Source organism: Lycium barbarum, chromosome 4 (genome assembly GCF_019175385.1).
Source record: "Lycium barbarum isolate Lr01 chromosome 4, ASM1917538v2, whole genome shotgun sequence".
NCBI classification, from domain to species: Eukaryota; Viridiplantae; Streptophyta; class Magnoliopsida; order Solanales; family Solanaceae; genus Lycium; species Lycium barbarum.
Window position 1 is genome coordinate 84,194,368 of NC_083340.1, and position 16,353 is coordinate 84,210,720.

The window sequence follows — 16,353 nt, forward strand, 5'->3', positions numbered from 1 at the left end:
CAAATCGGATATGGGTCGTGACATCAAGCCTAGTGTATTGCCTTAGGGTGCACCTATATTATTTGTAAAAAAGAAAGATGGAGTGATAGGAATGTGCATTGAGCATAGGAACCTGGATAAGGCGACTATCTAGAAAAAATATTTGTTTCCTTATATTAATAATCTATTCGATCAGCTACATGGTGCTATACACTTCTCCAAAATTGACTTGAGACCGAGTTACCATCAATTGACAATCAAGACTGAGGATATCTCCAAAATAACCTTTTAGACCAGATATGGGCACTTTGAACTTTTTGTGATGTCTTTCGGCTGACTAATGCACCTATAGCATTTATGGACCTCATAAACAGGGTATTCATACCACACTTAGACTATTTTATGATTGTGTTCATTGCTAATATTTTGGTCTACTCTCGAAGTAAGGCAGAACATGGACAACATTTGAGAGTTGTGCTACAGACACTCAGAGAACAGAAGCTTTATGCCAAGTTCCCAAAATATGAGTTCTGGTTGGGTACAGTTTCCTTTTTGGGACATATGGTATAACAGGATGGAATTCAAGATGATTCAAAGAAGATAGAAGCAGTCTGAGATTGGCCTAGACCAAATACTCCTATAGAGATACGCAACTTCTTAGGACTAGTTGGATGTTGTAGAAGGTTTGTGGAGGGTTTCTCAAAGATAGACACTCCATTGATACATGTAACTCAGAGAGGCATAGTGTCCTATTGGTCAGATAAATGTGATGATAGTTTTCAGAATTTGAAGATCGCATCGACTACAACTTCGATTTTGACCTTACCTACTATTGTGGGTGGTTTCACCATTTATTTTGATGCGACTCACGTCAAGTTGGGTTGTGTCTTGACATAAAATGGCAAACAGGTAACTTAAGCATCTCAATAGCTAAAGAACCATGAGAAGAATTATCCGACTCATGACTTAGAATTGACCACTATCATATTTGCACTCAAGATTTGGCATCACTATCTTTATGGTGAACTGTATGAAGTCTGTACTGATCACAAAAATCCACAATACATATACAAGCAAAGAACGGAATTTAAGATAACGACAGTGGTTAAAATTACTTAAAGATTATGACCTTACTACTTTGTATCATCCTGGAGGGGAATGTGGTGGCATCTGGCTCGAGTTAAAACTCTATGGATAGCTTGGCATGATTTACTCTTGTAGAATGACCCATGGTTATGGATATTCAGGCATTGGCCAATCAGGGAGTTTTGATTGATCATACATGTCACGACCCAAATTACGACCCGTGCAGCCACCTACCGTATTATTACCTAGTAGGCGAACCCTTACCAACCAACCCAATATTCAAACACATTTTTAATACCAGTAATGTAATTATTGATCACAACTGAAAATAAATATTCATAAGCACTCTGTTATCAATACAAGAAAACTGATAAGTTCCCGGGATCTAGTCTAGACAGGTACAAGATCTCCTATTACACAAGAATAAAACCAAAATAAACGACACAGCCTCTGCCTAGAATGAGATGAGCAAGGTTGTAGGAAGGTGTTCAGTAATCCACTAAGAAAAACTTTAAGTAATAACCTGCAACACATCTACACCCAAAACGGATGTAGCAAGAGTAGTATCAGTACACCACACGTACTGACAAGCATCATAGGTCGACTAAGATTAGCTCACGCAGCACAATATAAAATCAACAAGATAAACAGATAAGTCAACATACACCCTCAAGACTCCCAATATAGAAAACTACACCGGTCTGAACTCACCTTTCTAATTCCTGGTTATTCTGGTTCCCTTATTACCACAATAACACCCGCTACCCGACTAGTTCCTTTAGGGCCAAATAATTAGTCTTTATCTCATCAATTCCACTAACTTCTGCCCTTTGATTATTAGCCCTAGAGTTTTCTATTCGGTTCACCCCCTATGGTATGATGTATCCACGGAAACGTACTCAACACTCCTTCCCCAAACACTGTGACTCTCTAAATCTATCAGATTTAACACTGAATTCTGGAACTCAGTAATTCATTCTTACGCCAACACCTTCATACATGTCACGACCCGACTAGGGGCCGCGACGGGTACCCGGAGCTAGTTACCGAGCACCGCTCACTCTACTACTTGTCTTGCTCATTTAATACTCTTTTATCAATTTTACATACCAATTGTAGGAAAATCATATTTAATCAAAACATAAATACTTTATATACATTTTCCTCTCGGCCATCAAAATAATATATACATACACATGAAAACATCTTGTGAGACCATCTAACTCACACTGCGTATCTACGAGCCTCTACTCACATAATGAATACATGGACGGAACAAGACTCCGTCATGCCCAAAATATGCATATATGAATGTACATCAAAAGGATAGCCATAAGCACCTCCGAACAATGGAGTGCTATCTATCAGCTGACAGCTACTGAGGACCTGGGCCAAGCTCTCCTCCATGTCTACCTGTGGGCATGAACACAGCGTCCGAAGAAAGGACGTCAGTACGAATATTGTACCGAGTATGAGAGGCATACATAATGAAATGAGACATCAATAATATGGGAATAACATCAACATGAGACATCTGAATCTGACTGATAATCATAAATGAAGTAATGCATGCTGTCTTACTCATACTCATCATCATAACATGTATGCATCATATGCAAGATGCCCGTCCATGTCGGAACGGTGTGATAATCAATAATATTAGCCCGCGTCCAGGCCTCCCGCGTCCGGGGTACCATCTCATGCCACCCACTAGTGGTGTCTGCCCACGCCCGTACGTCGTGGTGTATCCGTATCGCCGCCCGCCGAAGCGGTGTCTGCCCGGCCAACTAGGCCCGGTGTGAATGCAATCATGACATGCTTAACGTAAATACTCATAGTAATATGTTTATCATAAAATACTTATCTTATCATAATGCGTATATATGACCCATGATCACTTTACTCCATCGGGGTCACGTAAGGTCGTGATCCCCCGATTACATTATGGGACCATTATGGACATTCTGCCTCACCTTGAAAGGACTAGTACATAAGGTGAGTGTAGGCAAGGAATAATATTATCATCATTCTAGTGTCATCATATCGTATAACTCATCTCATGTAGTCATTCATAGGTATAAACTTTTAACTTCTTAGAATGTAAGAACTCATGAAAGGAATAGGGATTCAAGCTAAAGATTCATGCCATTAGAAAGAAGGACTAGCCTCACATACCTTGGTCGTTTAGCTAAGATATTGCTCACTTGTTCTCCGTCGATATCACGTCGTTACCTTCATAAGAGAATTCGTATCAACATTAGTAGCTAGCTATAAGAACGCGTCGCTAATTCTAGGAAAAGCCGGACAACACTTCCTTCGCTCATACCACTTTTCCCACGTTCTATATCAACTCCCAATATTTATAATATTATTCGCAATATCATAATCGACAATCGTCATTTACGTGCGTTTAGCAAAATCCACCATTTTCCTCCAATTTTCCCTTATTTCTACTTCTAGCTCATCCTTGCGTTTTCATGCATTTAATGCTTGTTTCATGATATAATCATCATTTATAACGTATTTTTACTCACAACACTTCAATATTCATAGTTCAATTCCACTATCATTCATTTATGTCACTGTTCACTCAATAATGACCCATTTCTATGTTCTTCTACATTTCAAATGTCTAAGCTTTTCAATACTTCAAACAACATGGAAGAATCATAAAACTTACCTTGGATGATGGTTGAACAATCCTTAAGTTGAAATACTTCAATTAACCAAAACCCTAGTTCCACCCTTTGTGGGATTTCTTGACTTAGATGATCTTTTGTTGTGTTCTTACACTTGATTTCATGAATTTGGTGTTGTTGGTCTTGATGTTCTTTTGATTCTTTGGGATTTCTATAGATGAAGTATGTGGAGAGGTCTAGAAGTTTCTTGAGTTGGTTGAATGAATGATGAGTTAAAATGAGGCTTAAGTCCCCTTTAAAAATCACAAATCTGATCTTTAATGAATTCTTGTCGAGATGAACAGTGATCGTAAACCACCATATACGGACCGTATTTTGATTTATGGTCCGTCCTCCATGGCCGTATTTAATCATTTCAAAGACAGAAAGTTTGGCTGAGGATTATGGCAATTTACGACTGAGGTTTACGGTCCGTAAACCAGTTTACAGGCCGTCCTCCAAGTCGTATTTAACCATTTTCACAATTTACAGAATGTTGAGATTTTTGACAAGCTGTAGGACGATTGCACTATACGGTCCGTAAATCACATTACGGGCCGTATAGTGCCACATACGACCACTGGCTGAAAAAAATTTCGCGACTTTCTTATTTTAAAAAATTCTTAATTAGCCATTCCCGACTTAACAAAACATCATACACTCAAACTCTTCATCATTCAACTCATCATACAAGCACGGAGAAATTTCCGAGGTGTAACAATGCATGATCAGAACCCCTCAGATAGTTCAACATAATTATAGGAGAAGCATAATGCAAATATAATAGAATGACAGCATGTAAGCATGAGGATATGAAGGTATATAATGCAATGCAATGGCCCAATACACAAACTGTACATACGTGCTACTTGGTGTCTTTGCCCAATAGTCATGACCTGCATAGATCCATGGTGTCCATGTACCCTCGCTCCTAAATCTTACCTCGGATCACAAGCCTTTAACTTAGGCCACATCCTCACCCCCTGTCAAATGTGCCCAAAATCTAGGTCATATCCTCACCCCCTTTCAAATGCGCCTTTTCGTATACATGTATATATTTATTGTCACATTACTATCAATGAATCAATTTTCAAGTAGTACCTCATATTCTACCCAACTCAGCCATAAAATCGGGTAGCAGAACTGATATTAACTCAGACTTCCCGCTCCAGGCAGTATTCAATAAATACAAGCAAATATATGCAATGATGCTAATGAATAAAATCAATATCATGGAATATGCCCTTGACGAGCGCAACACTATTATGTCTTAGCTTCAACTCACCCAATGCAGCCCTTTTTATTGACAAGAATGAACAACCGTACGAATATTCCAAATAACTCAACAATTTATTGTGGAAACCAAATATACCTCGGAATAATTACGCTGACCTACGAGGTAACCTTCCTTAATAGTGACAAGTGATCTCTCCCAATTCATAAGACAAAGACATTAACAACCCTTAGAACTTAGTATCCATTTATACACTCGTTGTTATCCTAGTTATTATATATGTACAACTTCCCTTAAATATATGTATATCCATCCGAACTCCATGTCCAAAAAACCTAATCATGATTTCTCCCATTAATTCTATATGTATATATGACTCACTAATCAAAGACTAACTCAAGTAAACTGTAACCCACCTCAATGACGAGCAGTTATTCGAACTTTCATGAAATATCCGCCATCCTAGCCTATAGCCGAAATCCGTGAGACGTGATTATTGATGGATAAGATGTGACGAATGCTGGAGGAGCCACTTTTTTCTTAGTGTCAAGGGTTTTTCTTAATGTAAAACCTAATAGCAGCCTTGAAGGAGTCTTTTATTAAAAAAAAGGGTGAAATATAAAACTAGTATGGGAAAACGCGTCCACTGGTCTATGATGTCCGCTGCGGCGGACATCAGGCTTGCTACGGCAAGACCGCTGCGGTGAACAAAGGCTCGTTACGGCGAGACCGCTATCGCGGTGCCCTGTCCACTGCGGCGGACCGAAGCTTGCTCGAGCCCACGACTTTTAAATCTTTCCGAAATTGATTTTTCTAGCTATTATTCATTTTAGACACCCTACAGGGCTTATCATTTAAGGCCTTAGGCCTCAATTTGGCACGGGTTTTTGAAGTATTAAAGAACGACTGGGCGGGTCGTTACATCAGATACTAATTAAACCACCGTTCATCCCCGAAAGGCATGGGATGGGGTAATGGTTATGCTCCTAACCCGTACACCCTAGGAGGCAGGATTTCAAGTTATTGTTGCGGAATGGGGAAATTTTACAAAGTGGTTTGAACAGGCGTTGTCCGCTACAGCGGTCAATAGCCCGCTATAGCGGTACCACTGCAGCAGTCGTTCCTCCAATGTAGCGGGACACGAGTAGTTTAAAATATAGGGTGATTCAGTTCACCCCTCGTTCTTCCTCCATAACACCCACAACCGAAAACCTTCTCACTCCCCACGAAAATTTTCTCTCCATTCATCTCCCTAGACCTTTTATCTCCCTCCTGACTTCCCATTTAACCCTACCCCCTTCATTACTCATTATACCACCAACATACTAAAGAAAAGGAAGAAATTCTCTGTAGCCCAAGGGCCACTTTTTAGAGCAAAAGTTTGCAGATCTCAAACTATTTCAAGGTATGTACTCTCTCTCACTGCCCTACAACTTGATTATAGCCTTTTATTTCGAAAATTCCATGCCTAAGTTGCTAGACCAGAGCAAAATGTTGGCCTTTTGAAACAAGAGTTTTTTATTTCATGGGGTATGAAGTTCTTGGGTCATGATGGGTTATTTCGTCGTTCACACTGTCCTAACATTACTTACTACTAAAGATCTGCTTAAAATAGGGTAGATTATGTTAGGGTGGTGGTGTTTTGTTGAAGTACATTTTTGATGATTTTGCTCAAAATTTTGGTGCTCATTGTGGTTAAAATGTGGTGCTATAAGTTGTAAAAGTCAAGAATGCTATCATAGTACTTGATCCTTGCCAAAAATGTGGAACCTATGGTGAAATTATTGGGGTTCTGATTTTTGGGTCTAAAGGTTTCATTGCTGGAAGCGGACCCTCCTTCGCTATAGCGGTGGCACTAGGGCGCTCGGGGATGCGCGGACGCAGACAACAAATTTTTTTGAAGATATCGACATATGCTTGCTACGGCGAGCCCGCTACAGTGGCGACTGCGTCGCCATGGTTGAACCTCGTCCGCTGGGGCAATTCTTTTGCCGCTATGGCGGCTTCACCCCAGCGGACACCCTACCACCGCAGCGAAGCTACCAGAGACAAAACCTTATACACAAAAATAGTCCAAGATTTAACTTAATTAACGCGTGTCTTATCACTACCTAATCTTGGTAACACATTATTCTAACTCGGTCTTCCCTGTACAGGCTCACTATCTCACTCTACTATGGCAAATCAACAACAACAACAACAAGCACTCATTCTCCCTGCCTATGCTAGGTTTGCTTCAAATGCGTGCAAGAGACGCTACCTGGTGCAACAGACCAATCTACTTCATGAGAGAGCCTTCATCATGAATCTGATGGAAGAGCTGGAATTTTTTCAGTGATTACATCGAATTGGTTGGGTCCATTGGTCGACAAGAACGGAGATGTTAATTGTAAATGGTTTAGGGAGTTTTATACCATGCTCCCTACTATCGAGTGGGATATTTCGGAACCTGAGATCACTATTAGAGGGGTCAAGATAAAGGTTGGTGCGGAGGCGATTAACACTATTCATGGTTTTCCCAACCCTTTGCAAGCTAAGTTAAAAGGCCAAGGATAATGAGGGAAACGGGCCTTGGTTGGTGAGAATGTTGGTGAAGGAGTCCAAGAGAAGGAAGACTACTTAGGGTATTTGTTACATCCCGTATTTTGTACATTCGGATATTTCGAGATAATCGCGATAAGTTAAGGGCAAGACTATTTTTTTCCGATTTTATTCTAATACACAAGTTGGTTATTAGTAGTATGTAAATATTGAGAAAGGCTAGGGGTAAAAGGGAAAAAATCCAAAGAAGGTTCATGATAAGGCCACATATGGCCGTGTGGGTCCCACCCATGGCTTGGCCAATTAACTCAAGCCATGAGTGGGGGCATGTGTCCACCTTGTATTTGTAGGAACTAAGTATATATATATATATAGAGAGGATTGATAAGCAAGACATATTCATCTTCTTTCACAACTTAAGAAACTTCAAGAAGAAGAGGAGAAGTATTCGGCCATGGTTGGCCGAATTTGGTACCCTTGGAGTTGATCCAAAAAAATAATTTTCTTCTAGCATTTCAACCAATTGGAAGGCCCTTATTAACGTGGAGTAGTTGTTGGAGCAAGCAAAGCATTCATTTGTGCAACTCATAAACCCTAGACAAGTTAAGAAGTTAAAGGGTAAAGGTAAGGTTTAATCTCCTTTTCTATGTGTTAGGGATGATTTGTGAGTGTTGCAGTATGTAGAAATGGATGAAATTCATGAAATATGTGTGTGTGGGTTATGGCCGTATAGGGGCTGCCTTGGTAAGATGTGATGAATTGATTTTATTTAATATTTTTGGTTGTTGTTGTTGTGGATTCCATGACGAAAATGAAGGTTTGATGGCTTAAAATGAAGTTGAATCGTTGTGGGCTGTTGTAGGAGTTAATGTGACGTTAGTATGGTTTCTTATATTTGCATGAATAATGTTGTTAACGTGAGGTTGTTGGTATAATTCATGAGCTTGGAAGCGAGGAATGTGTTGTTGGTGTTCTTATTGAGTTTGGAAGATTGTGAGTTGGGTTGTTGTGATTAATTCGAATGTAAGTGAAGTGTCGTCGAATTATGTAGAAAGGGTTGCTAACGTTAGAATGCATTTTGAATTAATTGTTGAAGTTGTTATTGTGGTCGTTGGTATTGTTGTTGATGATTTGGCCGAGTTGAATTCTCGGGGTTTGTTGAATTTACAGGGGAAATGCTGCCCGAATTTTTGTAGGTGAATTGCTAGCTTAGAATCGGATTCCTAAATACTTAAGCTAATGTTTGCTATCTTCTGACGTTGTTGTAGATCTTGGGAAAGCCGAGACTTAAGTTCGGATTAGCTTAGGAAGCGGACAAGGTATGTAAGGCTTACCCTTTCTTTCTTTTGGCATGTCCTAGAGCTAAGTAAGATATGACACGCACCTTGGGGTAACTCTATTCTTTAGTTCCAAGCTTGTTTACGATTCTTATTCACTTCTTGACACTAGCATACTTAGTATGGTCGAGCCTTTTGTATGATTGAATAGCGAGCAAAGCATAAAGAGTCCCTATTCCTAAAAGGGTTCTCTATAAGGATTAATGTTCCTAACTTTCATAGACGGTCTCAGATTGCTTTGAAACGTTCGTAAAGGTTTCTGTAGTGAATAATGTTCATAACTTTCTTACGCTAACTCAGATTGACTCGAAACGTGTTTATGATCCTTCAAGTGTTGATTAGTGTACTCATCTATTGAGTCCAAAGATTGATTTATATGCATATGGTTTCTCACTACTCTGCTCATGCATGCTGTCATTACTTCCTTCACTGAGTCCCGGGCCAGGACACGTTCTCGTGCGTAATTCCACCGCATTGTTCACCGAGTCCCTCACTAGAGGGCCGGGACACGTTATATGTATATGTACATGATGATATGATGACATGATGATATGATGATACGGGGATGGCGGCCAGGACGGCATATGATGACTCTGTTCACCGAGTCCCTCACTAGAAGGCCGGGACACATTATATATATATATGATATATGATGTTGTCATGTATTACTTTATTCACCGAGTCCCCCACTAGAGGGTCGGGACACGTTATATATATATATATATATATATATGATATATGATGTTATATGCATGATTTTCATTTCACAAGGCAGGTGTATTGATGTTTTTAAAAGTCATACTTGTTTCTGGTAAATCTCTATTCTAGTTATGATCCTCTTTATTGTATTTTATGCCTTACATACTCAGTACATTGCTCGTACTGACGTCCCTTCTTGTGGACGCTGCGTTTCATGCCACACAGGTGTATACAGACGAGTGGAGGATATCTTAGTAGATGTTCCAGCTGGATTGGCGAGCTCCATTTCCTTCCGGAGTGTTGCCGAGTCAGAGTATCTACGTTATGGTATATTGATTTATGTTAGAGACTTTGCAGACAGAGTCACGTATATAGCATGTCAGTCTTGTAAGCGGCTCTGCAAGCCGACGTACCATTATGCATTATGCTACAAATCCTATATGATTACAGATTCTACTTGATTTGCGAACGACGAAAAGAATGGTTTTGACAGGTTTTCATTATGCATTACATTTCGTGATTTAATAGTCCAGTGAGGTTATGAACGTAACGAGAACCAGCGGGTTCGCTCGGCTCTGTGTAAGGGGTCGGGTGCCCATCATACCCTATCAGGATTGGGGTGTAACAGTATAACCCGGTCTGCCATCAAGAGCCGTCACTTTACCCCAGAGGTTTGGAGATGGCTGAACCTTGTTGCCCGAAGGGTTCGCCCTTCGAGTAACACCACTAATGTCACCTACCCCCAGGCCCTTGTGGTTGCTTTCATTCTAGATGTTGTGCTAGTAAATGTGGGGATGCAGATGATTGAAGAGTGGCGGCATTTCATAGCTAAGGTTGGCCCGAGCTTGATGTTTCCTTCCCTGATTACCCACTTATGCAAAAGGGCGGGTGTGACTGTGGAGCCTGGCAACCGATATGTTGAGTGTGATGTTCCTTTCGACCCTTTGAAGGTGAAGGGGTCACAGGGTAGGGGTAAGAGGAGGAGGAAAGACTTTGGATGGTGACGAGGTCAGCGAGGGCCAAGAGGGAGGTAGCGACAGTAATGGTCCTTCACAGGCCCCGAGTACTTTAGAATGGATGGAGGTGGATATGGCGGCATTGAAGGATGCTATAATGGGGTTTGCACGGCCTTCTATAGAGTTTAGGTCGTCTAGTGCTGCTACAGGTACTGGTTATTTCACCCCAGACGAGATGAAGGGTTACATGGACACTCAGACCAAAATAGGTGACGCTGTGGATGCCTTGCAGGGTTCTTTTGGATCTATCGCCCAGGCCCACATGGATTTTCGGGAGAACTTGGACTGGGAGAAGAAGAAGAACCAGGCTAGGGATAAGCTATTTGTGAGGATGTGGAAGGTGTTAAGAGCCTTCTGAAGACCCATTCCCCGAAAGAGAAACTCCCCAAGGTGACCACTCGAGATGCCCTACAGTTCTCCTTTCTAAGTGCGTCCGGACATAGCAGCGATGACTCCAGTGACTCAGCTACCGGAGTTAATGAGGCGACCAGTAGAGGAGTGGCTTAGAGATCCCCCCCCCCTTTTTTTAATGTCAGTTTGGTTCCCATTTTCCCTTGTAGGGATTGTTTTTAAGACAATCTACTTGCTTTGGTTTGTTTTGAATGTTTGGATATTTTCTTTTCTTTTTTAGTCCGAGTGTCCCAATTTAAGGACACTCGTAAGACAATTGCCCTAGTTGGGCGGGATGTTTTATGTAGGTCTTGCTTTGAAAATGGCTTTCCTTTGAATTTTTTTGATGGATGAACAAGTTGAGAAAATATGGAACAGGGTGGAGCTCACTGGTCTGTGGCGCCGCTGCGGCGGTTACTTGTCCGCTGCAGCGAGAGCACTATGGCAGGAAAGGTCTCGCTATAGCAAGACTGCGAAAAAATTTGGGTCCGCTGTAGCGGACAGTGGTCCGTTATAGCGAACCTGCGGTAGTGGATCCCATACCGCTGTAGCGAAGCTACAGAGTCAGTAGGCGAATTTTGATGCCCACCAACTCAGGGCACGCAAGGGGCTCATTCATTTGTTTAGCACGTACAAACACGTATTGCACCAAGTGGGTACGAACGCATTTTCAATTTACTAACCCTCCTAATATACGTACACAATTCATACCACCTAATATTGGCAACGGACTTCCACTTATTCATACACTTAGCACACAGAATACCCGCAGAAGGTCTTCATTGGGACATTATAATTAAAAGCATTAAGGCTTCTTATAGCATTTTCAATCCACATGGAATTCACACTCTATCAAATGGATGTGAAGAGTGCCTTCTTAAATGGTTACTTCAAAGAGAAAGTGTATGTCAAGTAGCCTCCAGGCTTTGAAGATGTTGAACATCCTGAGTATGTTTACAAGCTCGACAAAGCACTCTACGGACTCAAGAAAGCTCTAAGAGCTTTGTACGAAAGGCTATCATGACTTATTCTAGCACATGGCAACTGTTACACCTCGGAAAATTTCCTGTTGGTACACAAGTAAATGAACTAATGATGTGTGCGAGGAGTGCGAGTGTATAATGTTTCATGGAAAATGTATGTAAAGGGATGTGGATGATTAGAATGAAAAGTCGAGAAATGAGAAAAATTGAAAGTTGGCAAAACTGCACAGTGGTCGTATAGTGCAAAATACGGACCGTAAAGTGCAATACGGTCCGTAAACTTGACGTCGTAAACTGGCATGTCCAACTTCAACTTTCTGCCAGCTGAGGAAATGGCTAAAATACGACCTGGTGGACAGACCGTAAAGTGATTTACGGCCCGTAAACCATGGTCGTAAATCACCATGCATGCAGGACAAAGTTACTGGTTCTGCTTAAGCTTAAAAACAACCACGAGGGACGGTCCGTAAACTGAAATACGGACCGTAAACCTCCATGGACGACCACTGTTCACCTAGCACAGATTTTTCAATTCATTAAATATGAGGATCAAGACTTGTCTTATTTCATTTACAACATTACACCACTTCTCTCTAGAACTTCTCTCTACATTTATTTTATGCGTTTTCAAGGATTATAAGTCATCCATAACATTAAGACAAGTAAATCAAGGATAAGGGAATCATCAAGGATCATCCAAGTCAAGAAATCCAAATGGAGAAAAACTAGGGTTTTGCTCAAAGAAGAGTATTATCAACCAAAGCTTGTTCCTACAACTTCTAAGGTAAGATTCATGATTTTTACAAGATTTTTAAGGTATTGGAGAATTAAAATACATGGATTGTAGAAAATGTGGTCAACTAGGTCATGAATGATGAATAGTGACATTTTGAGAAATAGTTTGAATTGAGTTATGAATGTTGTTGTGTTGTGATATGAATGTGTTATAAATGGTATTAAGATCATGAACTAAACACTTTAGACGAATGGACGAAGATGGGTGTTATAATCATGAATGTGGGAGAATTAGAGGCAAATTGAGGAATTCTAGATAATGTGAATGACTAATGGCCATTGTTATGATATTAATGAAGGTATAAACGCTAGCATTGGAAGGGAACGTGCAAGTGTAAAATAGTTCGACGGAAAGGTATGTAAGGCTAACCCTTCTTTCATAAGGCATGGTTCTTGGCCAAATTCCTAATTCCTCTATATGAGTATGTTGTCTTCACATGGTTGACATTCCGAGCTCATAAGCTCACGACCCTTGATATGTACTATGATTATACTATGTTCCTCGTATGACGAGTAAGTCCATAATGTAGATGTAACGATAATGATGAGGATAGTAATGATGATGAGAGTAAAATGAGATTAGAGATGCTTACGAGCTATGATATATGTATATGTATGCCTATGAAGGGCTATGATAAGACCCTGAGCTTATGATGCCGGGTAAGACTATATGTATATGACTATGTATAAAGTATGTATACGATTACGAAACGCGCGCACACCTCTGCAGATGGTACGGATAACCCTGATGCCTTGGTAGGGCCAGGTATGTATGATCTTGAGCCTTGGTTGGCCAAGTATATATATATAAGACACCGATCCCATGAGGTCGGGTATGCTATGTAAATGCTATGTATATGAAATGACTATGTATATAATATGAATATGAATGTGAAAAGACTATGTATAGGAATACGAATAAGGACATGTATACGAATATGAGCACAAGTATGGTATGAGTATTATTATGGGATACGAATGACGATGTATGCAAGTAAGCGACATGATGATGATGATATTACTGTCTCCCCTCCTATGTTATTTTCATATGATATCTATTATGCTTTTATATTGATGTTGATCATGCTTTACATACTCAGTACATTCTTCGTACTGACGTCCTTTTGTTTGTGGACGCTGCGTCATGCCCGCAGGTGCACAGGGAGACAGACTTGATCCATAGCTGCTTATTCAGAGATTGCATAGCAGACCTCCATTTCTTTCGGAGCCGTAGCTTTTGGGTACTTATTCTTTTGTGTATATAATTATGGGAATAGCGGGGTCCTATCCCGCTCATACGATATGTCATACTCTTAGAGGCTCGTAGTCATGTGTATGTGGGTAGAGATGTTCGGCCATGTCGGCCCATGTTTTGTATGTCTTTTGTTAGCCACGTCGGCCTTGTACTTGTGATGTGGCACAGATGCCTATGATATGTTAAATGATGATGGTCGTCTAATGGGATCAATATGATTAACGATAAGAAAAGCACAAATTGACTTGTGGTTCACCCAGATGTTATGTTATGTACGATAAGGGGGTGCTCGGGTGGGGTAGCACCGGGTGCTCGTCGCGGCCCCCTAGCCGGGTCGTGACAGCCACACTAGAGGAAAAATAGACAACACAGTGTTCTTGAAGGTCAAAGGAAAAAACTTGTTGGTTGTGAAAGTTTATGTAGATGACATTATCTTTTTAGTAACGAATGAGTTAATGACTAAAGAATTTGCTGCATTAATGGAAAGTGACTTTGAGATGAGCATGATGGGAGAACTAAACTTCTTCTTAGGACTACAAATGAGGCAAACAGCAACGGGCACCATGATCTATCAACAGAAGTATGTTAAGGAACTGCTCAAGCGATTCATAATGAAAGATACGAAGGCAAGTGATACTTCTATTGCAACAGTCACAAAGCTCATGTCACACCCCAACCTTGGTAAGGCGTGACTGGCACCCGGCATCTTATGGAAACCGATCGAACCAACTTATAACTCGCATCCTCTATGTCTCAAATGGAAAAATAAGACCAAGGGGCTAAATACAAATATAAAATCATGCATAAGTATATATATATATATATATATATACAATGGGCCCACGAATCCGATATAACAACTGGGAAGACATAACTAAGCGGTATACAAGACACTATCTGCAAAGCCTTTATGAACCTGATTGAAGTATACAAGTCGGGACAGGGCCCTCGACACACCCGTAACACGCAAAATACATATACGAACCCTGACTAGGCAATGCTCCAGGAAGAAGTGGAGCCTACCAATCAAGACTGGTACCTGAAAGCAGCCTACTGGGGAAGATCTTTGTCCCGTTTGTCTACACCTGCAGGCATGAACGCAGCGTCCACAAGAAGGGACGTCAGTATGAGTAGTGTACCGAGTATGTTAGGCATAAATGTAACATAATAAATATATGCTGCAAAGAAGAAGGATAAGAATCAACTTGGCATAACTGACTTATTAATAAGAAGCTTGTACGCATGTCCCTTTATACTCTCATATATTTATCTACATCTATATATAATATTGTGATCCTGAACTACGTATCATATATCATCCTAGTGCTATCTGCCCAACTGATCAGTGATAACTGCTCGACCAGCCATAGCACGGTGGTAACTACCCGTCCGATTATCGCCCGACGGTAGAGCGCAACTGCCCGACTGATCAGTGGTAACTGCCTAACCGGCCGTAGCTAGGTTGTAATAACTTCCCAACCAATCGTAGCATGGTGGTAAATACATAACTTCCCAACTGGTCGTAGACCAGTGGTAAATACATATCTGCCCAACCGGCCACAGCCTGGTGGTAACATCTGCCCAACTGTTCGTAGACCAGTGGTAATTATAATCACCATCATGACCTTGTCTCCCTGAGGAATCTCTATATACTTATCATGGCCATCACTTGTCCGTTATAGCATACACGACCACATAAGTCTTATAAGCACAGTTCTGGGCCATAAGGACCTTTTACCGCTTAACTGAACATTAACCAGACTCTGAGATCAATCGTAAGTATCTCTTCTAGCATCAAATACCTTATTGGGGATCCTATGCTAGTACTCTATTTATGTCCCACAAGACATTACCTAAGTACACATTTCTAAACGCATCGGAGTGACATAAGGTCGGTAAACCTCCGATTAACATTATGGAACTATCATCATGAACATATCTCACCTTGAAGGAACAAGATCATAAGATGAGATCAATAATAATGAATAACATCTATAGTCATGAAATGAGCTCAATGATATCATAAGAACATCGAGAACTATAAGCTTTGGCACTTTTAGAAACATGGTTATTGAAGATATCATGTATAAGTTCACAACAAAGGAATCATGCCTTAAGAAAGAAAGGTTTAGCCTTAACATACCTGCAAGCTCACTTCCCGACTTTCCAACCTACCTTTTGTCTTGCAATCTACTTAAGAGTGTTCGAAGTCTCGTAATCTACATATAAAACTATTCATACTATTGTTAGGCTCACCATCATATACTTGTCTCAAGCCTTTAATTAAATCCTTTTAGAATCTGCCGAAATTCGGGTAACATCTCCCCTGTTTATGTGTCTAGCCCGAAATCACAATACCA